We start from the raw sequence: 26,483 nt of genomic DNA, 5'->3' as shown, positions 1-26,483 counted from the left end.
GGCACGCTGCGGGGTGGTCCCACAGATGCTCCGCCTCTGGGGTGTACCCAGGGTGGGTGCAGGCACCAGCCTTGTCACCGCCCACTGGTCACTTCCTCCCTCTGTTCTTTCAAGTATGCGCTGTTGTTCCTGAATGGCACCTCACCCAGGCCATCACCTGTGAGAACATTTGATGTGTTTTGTTTTGTCCTTCTCCTCCTCCTCCTCCACTCCGCCTCCTTCTCCTCCTCCCCCCCTCCTTTTTTTTTTTTTTTTTTTTTTTTACTTTTTATTTATTTAAAAGGTGCAGTTACAGAGAGGGAGGGGAGGCAGAGGAAGAGATAGAGAAGTCTTCCTTCCTCTAGTTCACTCCCTAGATGGCCTCAGTGGCCTAAAGCCGGGAGCCAGGAGCTTCTTTCAGGTCTGTCCACAGGGTGCAGGGACCCAGGCACTGGGGCATCTTCTGCTGTTTTCCCAAGCGCATTAGCAGGGAGCTGGACTGGAAGTGGAGCAGCCAGGACTGGAACCCGTGACCTTATGGGAAGCCCCTACCTGCTGCTCCACAATGCCAGTCCCCTTTTCTTGCCTTTCTACACTTTCCTCATCCTGACCCTGTCTGTTTCTCTCTCTCCCTCCCTTCCTCCTACCTTCTTTCTTCTCCATCCCTCAGCCCCCACTTCCCTTTACTGAATGTGTGTGTGTGTGTGCATGTAGCTTACCACCTCAGATTTCAGGTAAGGTTGCAAAGGTTCTCACACCCACATGGATTTCCAAGACAGGTTCTTCCCGTCATAGCTCAGAGGACCCTTAGGTGTGGGAGAAAGAAGAGGTTGATTCCCCTCCCCCCCAAACTCTGCTAATTTCGTGAGATTTCCTTTTTGTGTGTGTGCTCAGGATGAAAAATAAGTCAGATTACTCTCGGCTAGCATTGGAGACACTCCAATTTGCGTAATGTTCAGCAACCTCTTTTTGTACCAGCTTCCCTTGAAGATGTGATTAAAGATCACCCTCCAGTAAAAAGAAAAGCATGTTAAATGGGCTTGCATCAGAAGAGAAGACACCAAGCCCCCATTGCCCTTGTTCAGGCTGCAGTTTTATACAAGGATGCATTTTTGAGCGTGAACACCATGGGTTGTTAGGGATTTGCCTGTTCCAAGGTTTCAGTTAAAGCTGTATAACACATGGGTGCAAAGACCATGGAAACCGCTCTCCAAATAGTGAATGGCTTTGGAGGAGGCGTCTGAGGTGCTCCCTGCATTCCTCATGGCTGCCCCTTGCTGCCATTTGCAGCCCGAGACCTTGTTGTGCATCTCAGTTACGGTCATAGGGGTGTCAAGGACAAGCTGCCTACATGCTGACCTCATCTTCTCAGTCTTCATGTGAATTTGAGGTCAAGGGCTGCAGTCCCCATGACCTCTAACTGTCTCGAGGTTAAGCGTCTACTTGAAGTAATAATTAACTTAAAGATTCCATGTGCTACCCAGACAGCACATTAGCAACTTTAAAAATGTTTTTGATTAAAAAGCTTTGACGTATAAAATTGTACATATTTATAGGATACCACGCGATGCTTTGTTGCATTTGGACATTATGTAATGTCCAGTTAGGGTAAAGATATTTATATTTTCAAGCATTTAGCATTTCTGTACAGTGAGAATATCCCCAAATCCTATCTTTTGGTTTTTCTTAATAGATATATCTACAGTATATTAACAGTATCTATCCCCACTCTACAATGCAGTAGAGCCTCAGAACTTCTTACTACTATCTAGCTATCACCTAAAAAAGCATTCTATGCACAAAGATTTTGGTGGCTTAGGAGTTGAGAGAAGCTAGAAAAAAATGGTGTGAATTCTTGCAGGTAGGGGAAACTGATTTACATGAAGAGCTTAAAGTCACTTTCCAGAATAGCTGGAATAAAGCTCTTCTTTCTGAGCATGGCATAGATTTCACGTTATCTGGATGTTGCTCGCATCTTGCCAGTTACTGTCCCTCTTCGTGATTTTAGCCCAGCGCTACTCCTTCCTTAGACTTGGCCCCTTTCATACTAATCTGTTTTATGGGTGCCCTTCCCTCCATCTTTACATAGCTGTCTCCTTTGTATCACTCAAGCTTCAATGGAGAAGTCACTTCCTCAGAGAAGTCTTCCCTAAGACCTTAGATCATAATCATATCATCTGTCACAGTGCTCTACTGTGGCAAATATATACTGCATATGATTTTCCTGTGTATATATGCTCCTCCCCACTAAAACTGAGGGAGGATTCAAAAAGTTCATGGAAAATTCACATTATCTTTTAATTCCATTTTCCACAAACTTTTTCCACATAAGCATCATGTGAGCAAGGGCTCTTAACTCTTCCAATCCACTTAAAAGAGTGCAAGGCATCAAACATGCATTCATTAAATGATTGTCAAATAAATAAATGAATGAAAAGCTATCTATGTCACTTGTCAAGAGAGGTTTTCTGGTATTAAATTCCAGTGTTTCCAGAGGAGGGAAGAATCACTCCAGGCTGGAGAGGAATAGAATAGTTTCGAGAGGAGGAGACGCTTGACACAGATAAGGAAGAATTTTCCAATTAAATGATGTCACTCATTTTGGCACGACACCAATTGTTCAAGTAGAGGTGAATCTCTTAATCTCAGTTTCCGTTTCTTATCTTGGTGGTTACTGGCTGTTCTACCTGTCTTTGTTTTCTATTTTTCTTGATCAGGGAGCCTTGGTATGCTGTTTGCTGCCACCAAAACAGCATTTTAAATACTGGCTCTTTCTCTACAATATGAGAAGGGGGAAAACATTTTTCCCTTCATTGGGAAAGAAGATGGTTATGGCTGATTAATCAGGCCATTAGATACAGTTTTGCTGCATTCAGTAGAAGCAATGATGAGGAATAGAGCTTGAATATTCATGTTATAAGTGCTACATGAGTTTGGAATGCTTATAGATTCATAGCATGTGAGAGCTAAAAAGGACCTTAGAGATCAGACTCTGCAGCCCATCCTCCATAGCATTTACAATTTCACAGCTTAAGACAGCAAGACCCAAAGTTCTAAAATGATTGTCTTGTGGTTTCGTTGCTGGCTGGTGAGCAAACTGAGAAGAGCTAGCCTACCCTTCTGACTCCCAGTCCAGTGCTCTTTATATTGAGCCCTAGTGAATTGCATGCATTTGGTCATGTTATATAAGCAGAGAGAAAATATGGAAGCAATGAGTAGGTGTACTTGTAGGAATAACCCCATCCTCAATTTCAGAGTTGCAGTGGTGAAAGTGATCAATACATGTTTAAGGAGCACACTGGCATTTAGAAGGGCATAGAGCAATATTCATTCACCTTTCCTTCCAAGAATATGTGGGGTGCAAGGTGGGGGAGGAGGATACCATTGTTTGACTTCCCACACATATTTTGTGCGTTATCCAAAAAATTGACATGCTGAGCTAAAAGCACACATTTACAAATTTTTATCCTGTAACTGGCAAGTACAAGTTCAGAGATTTAATATTTTGACTAATGAGTTAAGCTTTGCTCTGGCAGTGAGTGTCAAATGTCATTCTGTCCATCCTCCAGCAGATGGCAACTCTAGTCTTCTTGTCATTTTATCTATTTCTACTCTCAGAAGGTTTTGTCCTCTGCCATCACCAGCCCCCACTCCCCCACCCCCACCTCCCCTTCAGAAATGCATTTTTATGTACTACCGAGGGTTACACGGACCTGTGATTCTGTTCCTTTGCCTCTGAAATCACCACCTTTACCATCTGATTCTAAAGGTCACTCTGAATGTGTCCAGAAACAACAAAAATTACAACAGTTCTCATTTGAAAAGGAGGAGGGGGGAGGCGAGAGACAAAGTTAGAGATTCTAAGATAAGATGTACCACAGAAAACATTCCACTTAAGGAAACAAAACACCTTGAAGATAAAAGGAAAATAACAATTTCTGCAGGACTTGATTTAAGAGAAGATGGGTTTGATCAGATTCTCTTGAGTTACTGGTTTTAAAAAAATCAGAAATATCATTACAAATAACAGGCAGAAGTAAACGTGTTGGATTTCCCATGCTTGTATTTTCTTGTCTTCCTGCAGTGTCTTGTCTCCATTTCTCCCTCCCATTTACTCACACCGTTTCTTTTGTAATCAAAAGTATGGAATCCAGCCCCTGTGTTTCTGCACTTTTTAGAAATCAGATTTCTCTCTCCAGGTACATTCCTGCAGCGTTGCATCCCCTGAGCCATCGTGCCAACTCCCACCACCAGCCTAGGTCCTGAAAACACTTGCATGATTGCAGAAGTTAAAATACATGCTGCTCTTAGGAGAAAAGTCTGAATGCAGTTGTAAGAAATCAACAGAAAAGAATAGCTACTACTCCTTTTTTTAAAAGATTTATTTTTATTTATTTGAAATACAGAGTATTAGAGAGAGAGAGAGAGAGAGAGGGAGGGAGGGAGGGAGGGAGGGAGAGATCAGTCTTCCATCTACTGGTTCACTCCCCCAAATGGCCACAACAGCTGGAGCTGCACAGATCTGAGGCCAGGAGCCAGGAGCTTCTTCCGGGTCTCCTACATGGGTGCAGGGGCCCAAGGACTTGGGCCATCTTCCACTTCTTTCCCAGGCCATAGCAGAGAGCTGGATGGGAAGAGGAGCAGCTGGTACTAGAACTGGCACCCATATGGGATGCCAGGGCTTCAGGCTGGGGCTTTAACACACTAGGCCACAGAGTTGGCCCCTCTCCTCCTTTTCAAGGCAAAAATAATGATCAAAGACATAAGCCAGTGGGTTCCCTCACAAATTCTTCACTGGAAGGCTGTGTACAGATTTCTGAACCAGATCTGCTGCCTGGCTGTGCTCACTTGCATCAGGAATGCCTGAGGAAGCACACAGGAGGGGAAGAGCTGGGAGCCATTTATAAAATGGCTACAAATGCTTCATGGAGAGAGCTTTTGTCAGCTCACCCTCTTGCAAAGAACCTAACCATTCTGTCTTCTTCAAAGCTGAAGAACTGTTCCTTTTCGTACTAATAGCCAGACAGAAGTTACAGTTTGAAGCAAGGAAATAGTAGCATAACTTATTTTTTAAAAGGGTATGATTAATTCAAATGAGTCACGTTCCTTGATTATTAGTGTCATCATGTGACAATAGGGGCTGATGTTTCAAACACGGTCCTTGGAAGCAACAGCTGATACTTGTGGAAATCCAAGTATGTTATCATTCACTGACAGCTACTAATGAAGACAATGGAGCTTACTTCAAACCAACAAATAATTAGCAGTGACAACGGAAGTATAAACAGAGTGTAATTAATTAATTACCTAATTGTTCTGTCCTGCTAGATCATTTACACTCCTCTTAGGACTTTAGCTGTACCTATGCTCAAGACTAGCTTCTTTCAACTTTGTGCTAATCAGGATGCATTTGCTCACAGAGGGGCACTGGCTGCACTAGGAGTTCCCTTCCCTCTTAGTTTCTAAGTATATATGGTGTCATTCTTCTGTTACTCCCTTTCCCTACAATTCTGATGCAGATATGTTTCCCTGTCCTTGAGGATAGCTTATCTGGGGTTCACTACTGAATGTGCCTCACAGTAAATATGATAAGGAAAATGATCAGTTGGTAATTCTGGAGTGATGGAAAGTCTCTGGGATCTCCATTTTGCTCGTTGTGGCAACAAATTCTCAGCTGTTTCTGTCCCCTGGCTCACCCACCTTCCAATCCCAGCCCATTGGTTTTATGACTTTTGTCATTGTCTTTCTCAGAAAAAGATGATCATTTTTTAATTAAAGCATGGATATTCATTTACTTTGTGTGTAATGAGGAGGGAGTGTTGGATACTTTTTTGTAATGTGACTCAAACTTTTCAAATTTTGTGAGTTTAAAGGAGATGCATGTTTATGTATTGCAAGATCATGATTGTAGATGGTGGAATGGCTGAGCCGCAGGGCCAGACTGAAAGAGCCCCTGAGCAGGAGAGTCAAGGGTAGATTTGGAGCTGTCAGCTGGAGAAGCAGGTGGCCCAGAGAATAAGTACTAGTGGGTGGGGTGGGTCAATCCTGGTCCTACTGTGGAGGCTCTGGGTTCCTTCCCAAGATGCTTTGTTGTAATGAGTTGGTTATAATGAGAAGTAAAACCAGAACCTGCTGAGGATTCTTGCCTGCGAAGATGGTGAGCTGGGGATATGGCACATGGTGTGTCTGTATGTAATGTATTTGCTTGTGTGTATGTTTGTACAATTTTGATGATGCTTGTGATTGCCATGCATATGACAATTACTAACAGTGTTTGTGGAAAGTTACTGGAAATCATAAAAGGCTGTTTGCCCCTATGCACACATTGTGAATCAGAAATCAACTGGCTTTATTTCATCCTTGATTTGCTAGGTGCTTACTGAGTCATGTAGCTGAGTAACTACTCCAATAGGTATGTATGAAGGAGCAGTTCCTACTTTGGGGAACAATATTTTATTTGGGGAAGCAAGATATAGACATTACAAATACTTAAAATCCTCATATTATAGAAACAAATGAGAGGGTTTGTTCAGGACAGGAGATGGACAGTGGTCCCATTGCACAAAAATTCTCTACTTTTTTCTCTCTTCCCTTTGTGAATGAATGGGAAGGTTATATAGATTATTTCAAACTTAAAGAACAGGAAGATATTAGATTGACAGAAACAAGTTCAAAGAGCAGGAACAGAAAGTAGGGAAGTCAAATAGGGAAGTCATGATATGGTCTTGGGTTATGTGGGGGACAGATTGACCACCCTGAAATGGGGGAGGGGGGGCTATGGTGGTATACACTGGGAAGTGAGGAGGATCCCCCACTTGATAAATAAGTCAGGACAGGCAAAACATGTGCTTCCCTCATAGTTGGTGGGTGCATGCTCTGGGTGTAAAGTTGACTTTGTTATTTGATTGTAGCTGCCCAGACACACATTTCAGTCTGCTCATTAAACATGAGAATGGATTACCAGTCGTGGTTCCCTAACTGGTGTATCTGGCTTCCAGCTCTTCCTAAATACTTTCTTGAATTTTCAAGACATTCTGACTCTTTCTGCCATGTCCTATGTCACTCTTTCCTTGGTGTCCCTGGAAATGACCCTTTCCTGCCTACACTACATTAGTTGCAGTTTTCTTCAGTTTGTGTGAATTTTTTATTCTAAGTCCCTCTTTTGGTCTTGTGCCAGTGTCCTTATATCAGGAGTTAATTTGTTCTGAATTTTTTGTTAAGTCACCTGGTGCCAAGTAAGATGCTAAGGATTTTACATATTTTAGCACTGTTAATCTTCATAACAATCCTTGGAAGTAGATCAATTTAACACATACTTGTTGAGCATCATTATATGAGAAGACCTTTAAGGATATACTAGAAAATAACCAAGTCATGGACTCTGCCCACAGATAACTTTATGTTTAGCTAACGGCATACATATTGTGGGAAAGATTGAGCTCTAAGGAAGTAACGAATTTGTCTTGGATCTAAAATTTGAACTTTGATGTTTCTGACCTCAAAGTTGTCATTATATTTTAAATTCCCTTACTGCATCTGCCTCTTTCTTTTTTTTTTTAAGTATTTTTAAAACTATCATCAATTTGTAATAAATTATTCTGAACAATTGTTCATTTGAAAGCAAGCTGACAATCAGCCCATTTAAGTCAGAAAGAATCTTATGTGACAAATTATTGTGTAATGAAATCTTTTTTGGATGCTGTGTTGTGTTCTGCTCTGAGTGGACTTTTAAGCCCTCCATAAGCTGCCTTCCAGGGTCTCCGCAGGTCCAGAGGTCCATTGCCACCAAGTGGCTTGTTGCTCATTATTGCATTTAGTACTATAGCAACGGCTCCACTAGTGTCTTTATTAAAACTTGCTCCAGGCTAGCATTTTCCCCCGGGTCAGTAATGAGTTTAGAGGAATGGATGTGGAAATGAGATTTGTTCTCACCAGTGGAGTGAATTATGTCTTGTTGGGGCCCCCAGGCTAATATTTCAAATTTGCCACGAGGTACTTCATCAGAAATTCTATTTTGGTTCCAAAAGGACCATGCATGCCTATTAGCAAATTCAGAGAATGCCTTTAAACTGTTTTTCCCCTTCCCCTGGCTCCATCCACTGAAGGCTTTAGGAATTAGCAGTTTGTGAAATGGTTCATTTCCATGGGCCAGTGAGTGGTGCATAGAGCTGCAGCCCTCTTATCTAACAAGGCTGAGTCTGTGACAGCTGAGGTGGATCCAGTGCAGAGCATCCCCAAATGCACCATCACATTTGGCGTGCACTGTCAAACCAGGCACGTGGTACCACGCCAAGCACGCTCTAAGGGCCGGATTTGTGTTTGCTGTCTTTTAAATCCTCATGCCTCAGTTTGGTTGCCAGGGCTCATTTGAATGCCATTGAGGCTTATGGATTTAAACACTCTCCAGTGGTCCTGGAACTTTTGACATCTACTTTACTGCATTGTAACATTCTAAAGATGGCAGTTGCAGAGATAGCTGGATTGGGAAATAGGGCTGCCCATCACAGCACAACTTTTCTAATAGTAGAGATACCTATATACCCCAAGGTGTTACCTCTACAGGTGTTCTCTGGAGTGGAAGGGGAGAGAAAGCATCTCTTACATTATGTCATGATGCTCCCATTCCCTCTCCACTCCTTTTTAAATTTCTGCCGTCTCCCAGGTAAAGGGTGGGATTCTAGAGTAATGATAACCAATTAATCTTTAGTATCAAAAACTCAAAGGTCAGGGGCATCTCACTCTAAGACAGACTGAATAAAGATTGACTGGAAAATTCTGCATCCCCATTTTTCCTTCCCAGTCTCCATTACACTCATAACATTAAGAACAACCCTTATTCAAAATCTTTCCTATCATTACCACAAGTTACATCTAGTCTTGATGTGGATGAAAAAATAAAGTGATTCCATTGATGCTATTCCAGCCCTTCTGCTTGTTGAGTCAAATTTCCATCATTGTTTAAGCTGTACATTTGGGCAGTTGCTGCCTTTGATGTTAAGTGCTGTTCCCATGCAGGAGTAAGCTTCTGCTAGACACAGGTGTTCTTCTTCTTCCTCTTCTCCTTCTTCTTTTAAGATTTATTTATTTATTTGAAAATCTGAGCTACACAGAGAGAGAAGGAGAGGCAGAGAGAGAGAGAGAGGTCCTCCATCTGCTGGTTCATTCCCCAGTTGGCCACAACAGCCAGAACTACAAGAATCCGAAGGCAGGAGCTTGGAGCATCTTCCGGGATCTCCCACGTGAGTGCAGGGATCCAGGGACTTGGGCCATCTAGTACTGCTCTCCCAGGTTATAGTAGAGAGCTGGATCAAAAGTGGAGCAGCCAGGACTTGAACTGGTGCTCATATGGGATACCAGCACTACAGACAGCGGCTTTACCCACTACACCACCGTGCTGGCTTCACAAGTCTTCTTGACAGGAACACATTTTTAAGGTACAATCTAGTGAAGTCCTCCAGCCTTGCTCTGATTGCCCTGTAATGCAACTAGGAGGAATGATCATCACTGTGCTGATTTGCAGGTCTTAGTTAAGTTTTAGAAATTATCGTTAACATAGGATAATGTTTTTTACATAAACAAACAATTTATGAACCCTGTAAGTTTTAGAAACCACTAGACAGGTATTACTATGTTATTAGGTCCTGTGTAGAGCATCAGCACTTAAATTGGTCCTTACCTCCCGTGACGCTGGCAGCCTCAGGATCTTTGGCTTGTCTGTTTTTACTTGGCTGTTAATTGCTAATAGATTTCCAGGTGTGGGTCATGCTGTGCAAGCATCAATCCTTCATTTACAAAGGTCTGAGGCTGCCCATGACTGAAAAGGCAAGAGAAAAACAAAAACTGGAGAAACCCCAGCATCCTCACTAAAAATGTCAAACCCAGTAATGCATCTGATAGGAAAGGCAAAATTTATTAGGGGGAGAACAAACTTGCACAATAAAAAATGTGAGCTAAGTGGAGAAAGCAGAAAGTGAAAAAAAGCCCAAAACGGAAGTTGAAGAGAGAGAAAACATTTAGGAAATCAAAGCCATTTCAAAAAGATGAGTTAGAGATCAGGCACAGTGGGATTTTAAATGTCTTTCTTGTCCATGGGACAAGTAGAAAGGCCTTTGGGGTGATCTTTTTAATAATTCTACTTGTGAATATGTATGATAAGGAGCTTTGCTAGTCTCCGTGTTAGAAATAAATAAATTGGACTAGGGTTCAGTACACTACAACCCTAAAGCCAAATCCAGTCCCTGCCTCTTTCAATAAGGCCTGCAAATTAAAAAGTGATTTTATATTTTGAAATAGTTGAAAAAAATCAAAAGAAGATTGTTATGACACATGAAAATTATATACAATTTAAATTAACATATCCCTAAATAAAGTTTCACTGGGACACACCTACACTCATTCACTTGTGTATTGTCTGTGGTTGCTTATTCATTGAAAAGTCAGAGCAGATTAGTTGCAACAGACATCACAGGACCTGCAGAGTCTAAAATATTTACTACGGATGCTTTCCACAAAAAGTTCACAAGTTCTGCCCTGGTCTATTGAAACTGATAAACCAACAAATAATGAATAAAGACTGCAGCCTTCTCACCACTCCAGCTCTTCTGCCTCCGGTTGTTGTTCCTTGAAGAAGCTATTCCCCTATTTGCCCATTTTTGTGTCTACTTCCATGAGTTTCCAAGGGCTTACCTCATGATAGATTTTCTGCAAGGCTCTGTGGGCGGTAGGAGCCTTGACTATGACCTGGTCTCTGCTCTTGAGTTTAGTTAGAGAACGTCAGGGAAACAGTAAGATAAAATATGCCCATATATAAGGGATATGCATGAGTAAAACAGTACAGAGATACATATTACAAGAGGATTTCAGGAATGATAACCTGAGATTCTGAATCTCCTTCAGTTTCCCTTTCCCTGAATAACATTATTGTCTGCTCAGTTGCTTATAGTAGGAAAGCCGGCTGCCATCTTTCATGATCCCTCTCTTGCTGCCTCTGTTTGTATTGCAGTGGGGCTGGTAAGGTGGTCACTGTGAATGGTACCTTCCTGGGTGTGGTCAGTCCATGTGGCCAGTCATGGCACCCCTGGCTCTCTAACTCCCTTGGCTTCGGTCAGCCTGCTAAATTCTGTCATTTCTTTCTCGTGAATATCTTCTGAGTTGTCAGTTTAGTTCCATTTCTGTTGCTTCTGCCCTAATCTAGCCGCTATCATCTCTGGCCAGCATCATGGCAAACAGTACACTAAATCAATCTCTCACATCTGCTCTTGCATCTGAACTGTTTAAAATGCACATATGAGCACTGCCTCTCTGTGCATCAGTCTTCTCACTTTTCCTGAATTTCTTAAGAAATTAGCTTACATCTTTGGTCTATACCTCAAGATCCTGAGCAAGCAGTTTCCTGACATGCTGTTAACCTCATTTGCACAACTCTATCCATCAGTCCCTTTGCTCTAGACACATGCCATGTTAGTTTCTCTTGGGAGAATGTGTCATTTTTTTGGTCAAAACCATGACACTTGTGGAATTGAAAGGGGCACTGAAAGTAATTATGCCAAGATTATCACCAGGACAGCTCCAGGCAAACCAAGACATGAGGTCATCATATTTTTCTAACATATGCCATGCTTTTTCTCACCTCAGAGTCTTTCAGTTTTCCCTTTACCTGCATTCCCTGGCCATTCTCCTCTTAAATTTCAGCATTTCTTTGACATCACAGGTTAGTAAGCTACTCTCATTATACACAAGCTGAGCAGCTTTGCAATCATTCAAATGATGAAAATTGCATTGCAATTTGTATTTTTGTTTACACATCAGACTAGAGTGACCAACCCTATCAGGCTACCCAGGACTGAGGAAGTTCCTGGGACATGACACTTTCGATGCTAAAATGAGGAAAGTCTCATGTTGCCATGTGAGAGTGTTATTCCCTCAAGTAGGAATGATCACACTTGTCTTGTTCCCTGCCGTATTTTCTGAACCTAGGGTAGTTCTTAATAAGTTGTAGATGTTTGTGGTGAATGTCTGTCTCAAAAGATGCTGCTTGGTGCCTGGTTCAAGTTTCAGCTCCTATTCCAGTCCAACTTCCTCCTAATGTGCATCTTAGAAGGCAGCAGATGGATGGCTCAAGTAATTGTATCCCTGCCACCCCTGTGGGAGACACTGATTGAGTTCTGAGCTCCTGGCTGTTGTGAGCATTTGGGGAGTCACTCATTAGAAGGAAACATATGTCTTCTCTTTTTCGTCCCCTTCCCTTCCCTTCCTCTCCTCCCCTTTTCTCTCCTCCCCTCCTCTCCCCTTACCTCTCTACTCCCTTCTCTCCTCCTCTCCCTTCTCTCCTTCCTCTCCCTCTGCATCTCCTCATCCTTCTCTCTTTCCAGTAAAGTGAAAATAAATAAATAAGAATTTTAAAAATAAGTTAGATGCTCAAAAGAAACTCCAGGAATGTGAATGAATTTAGAAAGAAGGAACTAAAATGAAAGCAGTGACGTTCAGTTGGGTTATCAAGGATGCTTCATATATGCAGTTCCATTTCAGCCTAAAGGGAGCCATAGCTGTGGTTTGAGTGTTGCAAATGGGGAGGGAACACTCATGATGGCTCTTCTCCTTTCATTAGTTAGTGGCATTGGGAAAGGGTTTGAAAATCATGAACAATGTGGCATAAATGGCTTCAGTAGTTGACTATGGTAGCACTTCAGGAATAGTTGCATTTATATTAGGAAAGTAGCAATCACAGAAACATTAACTCTTAATGGCAGGTATTGTGACCTGGGAAGAGAGAATATCATTTGGGAGTGAGCAGAGAGAGTGAAGAGGGAAGAGGAAGACCCAGCTACCTACTCCACCTGAGTGTCAGACTTTAGTACTGTGGGATCCAAGATATGCAATCACATCAAAATAGTTTGAATATAGCACCATGGGACAGCAATCTAATTGTTTTTTCTCAAATTATTCAGACCAATCTTTACCAGCTCTGCTTTTGGAGAGGTTACTCCTGCCCACTGTGTTTCTGGCATCAACACTTGGCACCAGATGAGAAGTTTGCACTGGGAGAAATGAGACAATCAGAAAGGCACATTACAGCTTTCCAATTGGTAAAATGTTGGATAACAGGATTTTCAATGTTTCCTTTGGACTACATAAATTCAATAAATGAGAGCCCCAAATTCCTATGAATTGAAGACTTCTGCCATTTGATTCATGCTTCAGAAAATAATTGTTTGTCAGACACAGAAAACACATTTGAGATACTCATTTCATTTTGTAGATGGACAAAGCCTGTGAAGTTAAGGCCTTGATCACAATTTGTAGCTTGATTATGCTACATTGGGAATGGGACTCACATCTCCAAATCCTCTTCTCCCATGGCTAGATATGTTAACATACAGAAAATTGGAAGAAATACAAGTGAAATCCTATATAATCATGTTTTAGTCCATTTATGATGCTAAAACAAAATACTTGTACCTTAGAATGGATATTTTTTAAATAAGACAAATAATCACCATAGCTTTCAGTCTGTGGTTCCATTACCTGGGATGTTTAAGGTCAAGATTCTAGCAGACTCACTGTCTGATAGGAACCTGTTCCTCATATACAGCACCTTCTTACAACACACTTACACAGTGGAAGCTGCAGGGCAGCTCTTTGGGGCCCCATTTATCAAAGTACTAGTCCTATTCATGAGGGATCTGCCCTCAAGACCTACCCACCTGTCAAAAGTCAGCCTCCAAATACCCTCACATGGGGAATTAAGTATCAACATGAGAATTTAGGGGGCCACAAATATTCAGTCTATAACAGTCCACCACCTTAATTTGCTGGTTACTGTTTTGTTGTATTTGCTTTATCAAATATTTGTCCATCATTTTTTTTTGAATCATTTCGAGGAAGTTTCAGGCATCAATACACTTCCCCCTGCATACTTCAGCATGTACATTATTACCTATGGTTTGATATTTGTTTACTTTTTCTTTTAGGTGAAATTTATGCACAGTGAAATGAACATGTGTTTTGACAAATGCATGCATCTTTGTATCTCAATCCCTATAGTGTTTTGCTTTTTCCATACTGAAGATTTCAAAACATGCTCCATTTTACTTAAGCAATTATCTCAAATGGTTTGCTCTAGAAGATGTACTTGCTCCCTTAGAGAACATTATTGCAGGAGACAGATTTGTTTGACATTAAGCCATAGTTTTAAGAGCAGGTTTTATAAGGTGCTGAGCTGAAGTCTTAACAAAAAGTCACTCTATGCACATTTTAATTCATAAGAGATGAAGTCTCAAAGTCAGGGGAATGCGCTCATGTGGGATGGGAGTAAAGGTACCCAAAAGGAATATACAAGTGCCAGTGAAACTTAAAGAGCATTTAGCATTGTTCCCAGCTCAGTACAAACTTGGGCCTTTGTACTACTCTCCTCCATTCTGCATCACAAAAAGGCGAATTACCTGGAAATTTCCAATGGGTGGGGTGTGGGCATAAAAATAGGACTTAAAATATGTCATAAATGTTTTTTTCTTGTCTGTAGGAATGCGCGCGCACACACACACACACACACACACACACTTCTCTATCTATCTTTGCTCCTATGAAAATAAATCAGAAAAGATAGAGCAGTTTTGAGAGACAGATGCTGAAGCATTCTGCTCCACACACCCTTCCTCGACTCCCTTCCCGTACATCATGCAGAGTGTGTGATCTCTCTCTCTCTCCCTCTGTCTCTCTCTCCCTCTCTCTCTCTCCCTCTCTCTTTTTTTCTCTCTCTCCTGTCCTTACTGTCCTAACATTTGGTGGATGAAAATGTAGGTAGCTAATGGTTCAATACTAGCTGCAGGCATGATGAGCTCTCACTGGGAAAATCTGTGACCATACTGGGAGAAACTTCAAGCATTTTAACTTCCATTGCATCAAAAACATAAAGATCAGCCATAGGAGAACTTGTTATAGTTCGTTCTAGTACACTTTGGTCACAGCTGAAGACAGTAGCAAGCTAAGACAGCCATGCTCACTAGCTAGCTTTGTGGAGAAGAATTTATGGGCAGTAGTAAAATTGGAAAGACAATACGCTTTTAAGCAGAGAAGGGGAAGGGAAAAAGAATGAAGGAAGAAATTTCTGGAATTCTTTCGGTGACAGCTCCAGAACACCATTTTAGAGAAAACAGAACATTTCAGACATAGCTGGGCCTTCAGCCAAAGCAGATGGTCCAAAATAAGGAATGGGAGACCAGTGCAAAGAAAATCAAGTTGCTGGCTCCGGAGGCACCAAAGGAATGTGCTAGTGGTTGGGTTAGGTGAAAGTCCTTCAATGCCAGCCCTGCATTGAAAAAGCACACATACAAGTCTTCCTCTTGGCATCTGAGCCTGGCAAGCTCTGGAGAGCTGCATCCACCACTGACTGGTGCAGAAATTTTTGCCAAAGTCAGTTCAAATGCCCTAATAAAAACCTCTTGAGTGATTAACATACAGAAGAAAGTAAGTGGTGCCAACTTACTGCAGTCCTGATCGTTTGCCTAATGATTTGGGAGAGCTAAGCTTGTGTTTAGAATTTCAACCACCAGACCAAAAAGAGGACTCTATAGCTTTTGGATAGACTTAGAAGGCATAAAAACCACAAAAGAAAAATATTTTAAAATGAAGCGAACGTTAAGATGAACAGGAATGCACGTTCTCTATCCCTGATTACAATCAGAGCAGGCTATTTTTAGTGTATTTCTGATGAGTCTACTTCATTGTACTTCATACCAGCACAATGAGGGAAATTTACTCTCCATTGGCCAGTAGCTGCAGAAATGAATCTCCATGGAAGTGTGCATACAAGGGAGTGCTGAGGCTGACATGTGCAGGTTTTTTTCACATCTACAAAAACTTTCTTTTACTAGTGGTATAATGTGTGTGTGTGTGTGTGTGTGTTGCATCTTATGCATCAACCAAGTTTCAACAATAACTCTGTTTTCTGAGAAATAAAAGATCTTGTGGTCAGATAGTGGTCTCCACCCCATGATTTAGAAACTCTAACTTGCAACCAGGTGGGTTATGGCACCGAGCAGTGATGAATGTAATAAGACCTGTGATACAGCTTTCATCAGATAGAATACTTGATTTTTATTAGAAATGAGTTTGGGCAAAGGTGAGGAGTATCTTTATAGACTAACAACAGTAGAAAAGTAGAATATCATAATCTAATTCTGCAAATGTATTTTTTAAAATCTTTATTTATTTATTTGAAAGAGTTACAGAGAGGCAGAGAGAGAGAGAGAAAGAGAGGTCTTTCATCTGCTAGTTCACCCCCCCCCCCCCGCAAGTGTCCACAATAGCCAGAGCTGAGTCGATCTGAAGCCAGGAGCCTGGAGCTTCCTCTGGGTCTTCCACATGGCAGGGGCCCAAGTCCTTGGGGCCATATTCTACTGCTTTCCAGGCTGCAGCAGAGAGTTGGATCAGAAGTGGAGCATCAGAACTCAAACCCATGCACGTAGTGGATGTGGTCACCGCAGGTGATAGCTCTACCTGCTACGCCACAGCACTGGCTCCTGCAAATGTGTTTTATATGAGGTGATGGGAATAGCTTGGCAATCTCATCCCCACTTTGTAGACATACTAGAAATACTTCTTCCAATATGGATTTAGAAGTCATAGTTGCCTCTGAAAGTAAGCTAGTGCTTCTCTTTATGATCTGATGCAGTGTTCAATAAGTTAAAACTTTACCTGCTGCTTGAACTAGTCATCTCCTACCATTTAAGCACCTCCAATGGACCAGGTACTACTGGAGACACAAAAGGAGAGTAAAACAATATCTTAGCTTAAAGAAGCTTACCATCTTATCAAGTATCTGATATTCACAATTGGGACCATGAATGACCAAGGAAATCAGATGAAGGATGACTGAGCCAAGGGAGATTGTTTGGTTTGGAGCAACTCATAGACATTTGATCTCGATGTTTTCTATGAGCATGACCTTCACTAACTTCGTTTTGTCCTTACGGAGCTGTTTTCCAAGATACTATCCATTAAGAATGATACCTTTTCATTAAAACATCCCTAAGTTATTTGCGTAGCTTCTTAAGAGTGTTGGCTGTTGTGTTCACAAAATATGATGCTTTTTCATTAAGCATACAAGTAATTGAAGGGAAAATGAATCAGGATTTTTTTTTTCTCGTTTTGACGGACAAGGCTTAATCTGTTTCAACAGATCTTTATCACTCAGAGTCAGACTCTCCCTGTTATTGCTTGCTGGATTCTTCATGGGTGGTAATAATAACTGTAATCCATGGAGGAGTCCTGCGGTTAGGTCAGTACAGCCAGTGATTACCAAGCCTGGTTCTGCAGCAACATCTCCTAAGGAAATAACACTTTGAACTGACTCATTTTTCTGGGACACGTAGAGTAGAATTAGCCAGGTGGTAACTTTTACTAAGGTGTCCACTGGTCTTTTTCTGTCTGCAAATTTATGGTTGTAAGAGAGGACTGTGGCAAAAGTTTAAGAATTGTAAATACTCTCTGATAATAGTTCATTTTGAAGGATTTTTCATATTCATTATAGTCTCAATCTTCATAATTCCTTTTTGGAGGGGGAGAATTGGATGTCTTCCCGTTTTTAGCTCTCACAAGAGAGAGCCAACAAGGATAGTTGAATATATACCAAGGTGATGTAGAGCCCATTAGCCATGCAGTGATGGTCACATCATGGTTTCCCGATCTCAGGTGTTTCAGTTTACCTTTTGTGTGAGACAAAGAACTGGCTTATCTGATTCTGTTGACAACTGACTATAGGATTTAGAAACTGAGTTATTAATACTTGACTTCCTCATTAGAAATGATTTAGAAGCTAAATCGAATATTTTAAAAATACCAATTGAGTCACTGCCTCACACACAAAATTAACTGAAAATGGATCATGGGTTTAAATGTAGGGTTAAAACCACGAAAATCTTACAAGAAGCATAACTTTGTAACTTTGGGCTAGGAAATGCTTTCTTAGATATGATGCCAAAAATACATGTGAAAATTAGGAAAGCAAGATAAATTGGATGTCATCAATATTAAAGCTTTTAAGCTGAAAATAATTTCAAGAAAATGAAAAAACAGACCTAGGGAAAATATTCGCACATCATATATTTGATAAAACACTTGTTTTCAGAATATTTAAAGAACTTTATAGAGGCTGGTGCTGTGGTGCAGTAGGTTAAGCCTGCTCCTATTGTGCTAGCATCCCACATGGACACCAGTTCAAGTCTCTGCTGCTCCACTTCTGATCCAGCTCCCTGCTAATGCACCTGGGAAAGCAATGGAAGATGGCCCAAGTGCCTGGGCTCCTGCACCCATGAGGGAGACCTAGAAGAAGCTACTGGCTCCTAGCTTCGGATTGGCTCGGCTCCGGCCATTGCAGCCATTTGGGGAGTGAACCAGCAAATAGAAGACCTCTCTGTCTGTAGCTCTGCCTCTTTAAAAAGTGAATAAACAAAATCTTTTTAAAAATTGCTGGAAATTAAAAAAAAAATACCTTTATAACCCAATCATGAGAAAACAGATAACATAATCATAATATGAACAGATTTTGTGTAGTATTCTCCAATCCCAACTCTCTGACACGAGCTGAGTGCCCAGTAATTTAATTCACTTCTAACACTGTATACCCAGAGTTAGTGTCCAGTTCCACAGGTTAACAGGATTGTGTCGTGGGCCACCTGTAATCCTTGGATTCTGTGATTTGCTAGAATGGATCACAGACTCCAGGGAGGCACTTTACTTATGTTTATCAATGTATTATAAAGGACATAAAGGAGCTGCCAGCTGACGAGATAGAGAGAACAAGGTCTGGAAGGATCCTGAATGCAGGTGCTTCTGTCCTTGTGGGACTGGGTATAATACCTTCTTGCCATATGGATGCATTCAGCACAACATGGAAGCTCTGCTAACTCCCTTTTTAGGAATTTTATGGGGATTTCTTTAAGTGGGAATGATTGATTAAGTCATTGGCAAATCAAGTTCTAGTCACTTTCTCTGCCCCAAAGGTAAGTGACAGAGCAGAAGTTCTAAGCCTTTAGTCATATCTTGGTCTTTCTGGTGACCAATCCCTGTCCGAAAGCTCTCTGAGGATTCTATAGTCACCTGTCGTATCATTTGCAAACAAAACACATTCTTTTTGCTGCAGAGTTTCCAAGGATTTTAAGAAAAAAGAAAAAGGAACCAAGGACAAAGACCAAATACTTGCTTTTTTTCTTATTATGACACAGATTTGAATAGCATTTGTCCAAGAAGGCTTGCAAATGGTCAATAAGCACATGAAAATATGCACAACATCATTAGTCATTATGGAAATGCAAATCAAAACCATAAAGAGATACCACTTCATACCTACTTGGATGGCTATAATTTTTTTTTAAATGCATAGTAACAAGTGTTGGAAAACTATACAGAAATCATTGAGAATGTAAAATGGGTGCAACTAGTTTGTAAAATAGTTTGATAGTCTCTCAAATTGTTAAATGTAGAATTATCACATGAACCAGCAATTCCACTCTTAGGTATACTCTTAGAGAAATGAAAATGTCTGTGTACACAAAAAGTTTGTATGTGGATGTTCATGACAGCATTATTCACAATAGCCAAAAATTCTAAAGAATACAGATGCCCACCAACTAATGGATAGATTTTTAAAATTGGGTATCTATGCAGTGGAATATTGTTTAGCAGTGTGAAAGAACAAAGAACTGATACATGCTACAGCATAGATGAGCCTTGAAAGCATTTTGCTTAGGGTGGGTATTTGATGCAGTTATTCAGTTGCTACTTGGGACAACACCATCCCAGATCAGAATACCCGATGAAGTTTCAGGTTCCTGGTTTCTGCCTGACCAAGTCCAGGCTGTTGTGGGCATCTGGAGAGTGAACCAGCTGATGGGATTTCTCTTTCTATTTCTGTCTCTCGGTATGTATGTGTTTGTCTCTGTCCCTTTCAGATTTAATAAATACATACATACATACATAAATAAATAAATAAATAAAATTTTGCTTAGTAAAAGAAGCTAGTCAAAAAATACCACATGGTTGTATGATTTCATTTTTACAAATATCCAGAAGACACAAAGCTAATAAATAAAGTAGATTAGTGATTGTTTTTTGCTGAGGAAAGCAGGGAGAAAAAAAAAAGTAAAAATGCAGAATGCCATCTTCTTTCTTTATGTGTTTTGCTTACTTTCTTAAAGTCTTAAGAAATGCGATAAATCCTGTTTACTAAAATACTGATTATATTAGTTTTCCAGTGCTGCTGATACAAATGTCCACAAGCCATATGGCTTCAACAATAGAGTGCATTGTATCATAGTTCTGGGGCTGAATTCAAGGTCAAGATGTTAGCAGGTTAGTTCCTTCAGAAGGCTGTGAGAAGTGCCTGCCCCAGATTGATACCAGTAGCCAAACATTCCTTGGCCAATGGTGTCTTCACATAGTCTTCCCTCTGCCTGTGTCTGTCACTTTTCCAGATTTCTCCTTCAATAAGGACACAGTTATGTTAGATAAGGGTCCACTAAATTACGTCATCTTACTTTGATCCTCTGTAAATATCTTTTCAAATAATGTCACATTCACAGATACAGGGGGTTAAGACTTCAGCATCTTTAACAGTTCAACGCACAATACCAAATTTCATCCTGGCTTTTATTATTTTTTAATATTCCATTGGCCTAGCTAAATTTTATTTTTTCATTAAAGATGTCCATTGGAATGGAATAAGAATAGATGTTTTCTTAAGATCATCCAAGTATTACTGAAATCTGCAAATGACTTTTGATTGATTTTATCATTTTACATTGAGTGACTTTTAGTCAAGGATCAAATGAAAAACTCCCCATGTTCTAAGTCTGCAGAGAACAAAATGAAAATGACCATATAAATTAGGAAGTTTGTATCACTTGCCTCCAGAATGTTCTTTTTATGTGTTTCCAATAAATGTATGTATATTAATATTACTTAGATCATCTTGGCCTGCAGATTGAGGATAAAGGACACAAGGATAAACAAATTTACTGTATTCACACAATCATTTATGAGAAAAATGGAACTCAAGCCCACTTCTGGTCACAACCCTTTTGAACCGGTAAAATTGATCACAGTTGTCCTCTGGAATCTATATGGGATAGGTTCCAGGACCCTTGGGGAATACTAAAATCTTTGGGTGTTTATGTACCTTATAGAAAATGGCACAGTATTTGCATATAGTCTATGCATATTCTGCAGTATGCTTTAAATGATCTTTATATCTTTAAATGATATTTATACTTTAAATGTCTTATACCTAGTACAATTTAAGTGTTATGTATATAGTTGTTTATTGCGTTGTCTAGGGAGTCACAATATGGAAAAAAAATGTTGTATGTTTTCATCAGAGACACAGTTTTTTTTTTTTCCAAATATTTTTGATCCATGGTTAGCTGAATCCGTGGATGCAGAATTCGTAGATAAGGGAGGCCAACTATACTAAAAATACAAGAAGTGAATTTTTCTTTAGCAGTTACTACTTTGACTAAAAATAAATCAGTCAAAAATCGAACAGAAAAAAAAGATGTATAAGGTCTGTTAAGAAATTGAAACAATATCCTATCAGCACACATAATAAATTCTCCCATATATGTAGACACACATGCACATGCACACACACAGGTATATATAGGGAGACTTCAAAAAAAATTTCTTGGGGCCAGCATTGTGGTACAGCAAGTGCAGCAGGTTAAGACGCTGCTTGCTGTGCTGGCATCCCATATCTCCTTTTCTGAGTGCCAGCTACTCTGCTTTAAATCAGGCTTCCTGTAAATGCCCCCAGGGAAGACAGCATGAGATTATCCAAGTGTTTAGGTCCCTGCAGCCCATGTTGGAGAGCAGCATTGAGTTCCTGCTCCTTATTTCAGTCTGGCCTAGCCCTAACCTTTGCAGCCATTTGGGGAGTGAACCAGAGGATGGAAATTATCCATCTATCTATATCTCTGTATCTCTCTGTTATTCTGTGTTTCATAAAATAAATAAATAAATTTTTAAAGTGTCTGGAAATGGAATTAAAATATAAGTTGATGATTTTGGTACAAAAAATGTTGAAATGCATATAGTTTTTTCATGATAGTCATTTGTCCATGACCTTTTGAAGACCCCTCATAAGTCTTACCACAGAGGTTGTATCAGGAGATGGTGTGGACTTTGAGGAGGTTGGACCCAGTGATAGGTCCTTAAGTTATGGGGGACTCTATTTTTGGCAAGTATCAATGTTCTGAGTTCTCATAAGAGGGTTGTTATAAATATCTGAGCATGGCCCCCTATTCTGCTGTCTCTGGCTTCTTCTTTGAGATCTGATCACTCATTCCCTCATGTACTCCTGCCACTGCGATCTGCCATGATGGGATATAGCTAAGTGGCTCCCCACAGAACTGAGCCAATGCCTGATGCCAACAGCATGCCCTTGGACCTCCAAAACTGTGAGCTAATAAACCTTTTTATTCCGTAAGTTGACTGCCTCAGGTATTTTGTTATATGATTAAAAGCTGACACATGTATATGTATATGTGTGTGTGTGTGTATATATAGATAGATAGATAGATAGATAGATACACACACACACAGTTCCTGACTTCAATTTCTCTCTAGCCATTGTTCCATTTCTCTGTCCCTTTGGTGGTAAAACTCCTTGACTCCTTAAGGAGAAACTTTTTCCGGTTTTCCTCCTCATTCTCTGTGGAAACTTCTCCAATCAGGCTTCTACTGTGGGCACCTGCCCTAACTCACTTTTGTCTAGGTCACCACTGCCACATTCCTGAATGAAATTGCTGAATCCTATCAGCCTATCTCTTACTATCAGCAGTTTGGGCACACCTGCTCACTTTCTTCTCCTTTGAGCATTTTCTTCACTTGGCTTCCAGAACTCCACCAACTCCTGATTTTCTCCTCTCGCTACTTTTCTGTCTTTATTGGCCCCTATCATCTCCCTAATCTCTTAATTCTGGAGTGCTTCAGGCCTCAGTTCTTGGACCTTTTCTTAGAACTACACCCACTCTTTAAGTCATCTTATGGGTTCTCAAATTTGTATATTCAGCTCAAAGCTCCCCATTGAATTCCAGATTCCTATATCTGATTACCTAGTGAATATGTTAATGCATGGATATTTGACTGGCATCTCAAAGTTAACCTTCCCAAAGCTGAAATCTTGATCAGTCCTCTCCATCCACTCTTCCCAGCAACTCCAACATCCCTGTGTTTTTTTCCAAACTTTGGAATCCTCTCTCTCCTATACCTAATATAGCAGCAAATCATGCTGTGTCTGTACTCCAGAAACTAATGACTTTTTAAAAAAAATTTACTTTATTTTATTTGAGAAGCAGAGCTACAGAGAGAGGGAGAGACAGAGAAAGAGGTCTTCCATCTGCTGGTTCACTCCCCAAATGGCTGTACTGGCCAGAGCTGTGCCAATCCAAAGCTAGGAGCCAAGTGCTTCTTTCCAATCTCCCTCGTAGTTGCTGGGGCCCAAGCACTTGGACCATCTTCCAGTGCTTTGCCAGGCCATCAGCAGAGAGCTGGATCAGAACAGCAGCTGGGATACGAACCAGTGCCCATATGGGATGCTGGCATCACAGGAGGAGGCTTAACCTATTATGCCACAACGTTGGCCCCATCTAATGACTTCTTACCATCTCCCATTACTTAATCCTTATATCTTATTAGAATTTTTATAGAAAATGCCCAATGACTGTCCTTACTTCTGTCTTTGCCACTTTTCCTTTAAGCCTGTTTTCAGCCCAGTAGCCAGAGTGATCCTTGGAAAATATATCAGAAAGAATTAGTTCTGTTCTCAAGCAGTGGTTTTCCAGAATTCTTACAGAGGCCTATATCTGCCACATGTGGCCCCTCCCCCTCATTCTCTCTGTTACTTTCTACTGCTCTTCATTCAGCCTCAGGCACACTGACCTCCTTGGTATGCTTCAAGCATGCCAGGTACACTCCTGCTTCAGAACGTTTTGCATCTGCAATTCCCTTGGTCAGGAAAGCTCTTGCCCCACCTGCCTTCATGACTTGTTACTTAACCCCTTAGTCTGTGCTCAGATGATGCCAAGTTGGTAAGACCTTCCGTGCCTATGTTATTTTGAATCACAGCTTCCAATTTACAGCTTTTACTGTTCCTCTTTTCTGATTTATTTTCTCTGTATCACTCATCACCACCATCTGGCATGCTATCCATTTCACTGACTTATTTTATTTATCTATTTAGTTAGTTCTTTGGTTACTTCAGAGATAGAGAGGAGAGGGAGGGAAGGGATAAGGGAGGGAGAGAAAGAGAGAGAGGGAGAGCGAGAGAGGGAGAGAGAGCTTCCATCTGTTGGTTCACTACCCTAGTACCTGCAAGAGCTGGAGCTGGGCTAGGCAAGCCCAAAAGCTGGAGAGAAGGCAGAAACCCAATTACTTGAGCTATCATTACTGCCTCCCAGGGTGTGCATTTGCTGGAATCTGAATCACAAGCCAGAGTTGAGAATCAAACTCAGGCATTCTGGTGTGGGGATGTAGGCATTTTCACTGGAGTCAACTGCTGGACCCAGTGCCTGCCCCACTTATTTTATTAACTGCTGGGATCCTCCCAGAAGAATGTCAGGTTCTCCGAGGTAGAGATAAGTGTTTATTATCCTCCCTGCTGTATCCTCAGAACCAAGAATAGTGCCTGACACATAGTAAGCACTAAAAAAATTCATAAGCAAATGACAGAATAGTTCTTAACCGTTTTTAGCTTATAGATCTATATAAACGATTGAAATTTTTAATGAAACATGTAGACACATTTCCCAGTGGAAAAAAATGCTATACACACATAATGTATAACCAGGTTCTAAGGCTTATATATACCTTTCAATTCACACATTGATACTTTCCAAGCCCCAGAACTTCTCGTTAATTATCTCTGGCCTAGAGAAAAAAAGAAAATGCAAAACTACACTCTACCATCATCTGTTTGATGATTGCTACTTCTGCTCCAGGAGAAAAGATCAGTTTGTTTATTTATTTTAGTTTTGAGGATCTTAATTTTTCCCACATAGCTTTAGAAAGGTGGAGATCTTTTTTTTTTTTTTTTTTGAGAGCCCTTATGGCTTTCCTCTCATTCTCTCCAAATTCTCTCATTTTCTTTTCTCTCTTTCCTTCTCCCAAAGCACTTCTCTAAATTTCACAAACCTTAAACAGGAAAAGATTGTAAGGCCATGATTGGGAGGAGGTATGTACAAAGGGCCAGCAGTGAAATCCTCCTCATTCCTGCCTTTTATGTGTCAGGTTCTGTATTCATCCCCTGAGCAGGTTCCATCGTGAGCTGAACAAAATGGCACATTTGTTGCTGAGCAGTTCTAACCTAGAAGAATTTTTCCCTCAGCTCTTGCTGAGGATAACAGCCCCTGAGGATTAAGGATTTATGGGTGACCATGTTTCCACTGGAAGAGTTTGAAGATCTGGACTTACATGCCGGATCCTGGCTTGATTAAAGGCTGCAAAGAAGCTGATACAGTAAATAGTGTTTGCAATCGGTGGACTCATATTTCCTGCTAGAGATAAACCAAGCCTCTTGCCCATAAAGCAATCAGTGAGCACTGCAGTGGCTGATTCAGCACTCGGTCCTCTACTGTGTTGGCACCTTCCATTGGTAATGACCTCAAAACCGTAAATGTTCCCTTTGAAGGTACGGAATATGGGATGAGTTGAATCTAAGTGGGAATAGTTTCTTATGTCAATGCTTGGTTGCTTTCACCACATTGTGCTATAAAACGAACTTCTATGCTTTTCTTTCTGAGTCCTCAGTGATAGTATGTATCTGGAAATCCAGCTAAGGCCCTGTGAGAAGTGTGCAGACTTCTAAGTAACTTGCAGTCACTTTCTGTAGGTAGAGAAGAGTTCTCCCATCCCCTTTGTGTGCCCACTGATGTCAGCACCAAGGAGAGCAGCCCTGACATGAATATCCCAAACTAGTGCATTTCTGTTTGGCTTTGAAACACCTGTGTGCCTCTGATTCTTACTAATTTCTCATGGTGGGAGGGGTGAGGGACTAGCTAAGAGTAAGACATAAGCCACAAACTGTGTATGACATTCCCTGTGGATTCCAGGCTGCTAACAGTGGATGTAGAGCCTTGCTACTCATAGTCCTACAGCAGTCTCATCAGCATTCCTTAAGAGCTTATGGGAGTTAGATCCTGGAGTCCTAACCAGCTACACCTGTTGAATCAGAAGCTACATTTTAATGAGATCCCCAGCTGACTCATTTGCACATTAATATTTTTCCCACGTGCGTTGGTTAAAGTCCTGATTCCCAAACAAGGCTGCGCCAGGAATCACTTGGGGAGTTTTAAAAAGACTGATTGGCTAATAGGTCCATAGGTCCTATGGTCAGGAAGCCTGGTTTTATTGCGGTGGGGTTCATTTCAGCCGCATTGTGTTTTCAAAGCTCCTCAGGTGATTGCAATATGCAGTTGCGGATGGAGAGCCCCTGTTTTAGAGAAGGACCAGAA

At 40.9% G+C, this 26,483-nt stretch overlaps 1 protein-coding gene across 6 annotated transcripts in view; it reads left to right on the top strand.

Annotated features, from left to right (window-relative positions):
* CTNNA2 (catenin alpha 2) overlaps positions 1 to 26,483 on the top strand; it is a 1,277,539-nt gene that overhangs the window by 916,629 nt on the left and 334,427 nt on the right. The gene's annotated exons all lie outside the window — the stretch shown is intronic.

This window comes from Oryctolagus cuniculus, chromosome 2 (assembly GCF_051225735.1).
Source record: "Oryctolagus cuniculus isolate XC-2025 breed Fujian yellow rabbit chromosome 2, ASM5122573v1, whole genome shotgun sequence".
NCBI lineage: Eukaryota > Metazoa > Chordata > Mammalia > Lagomorpha > Leporidae > Oryctolagus > Oryctolagus cuniculus.
The sequence above is the reverse complement of the archived record's forward strand: the minus strand, read 5'-3'. Positions and strand labels throughout refer to the sequence as shown.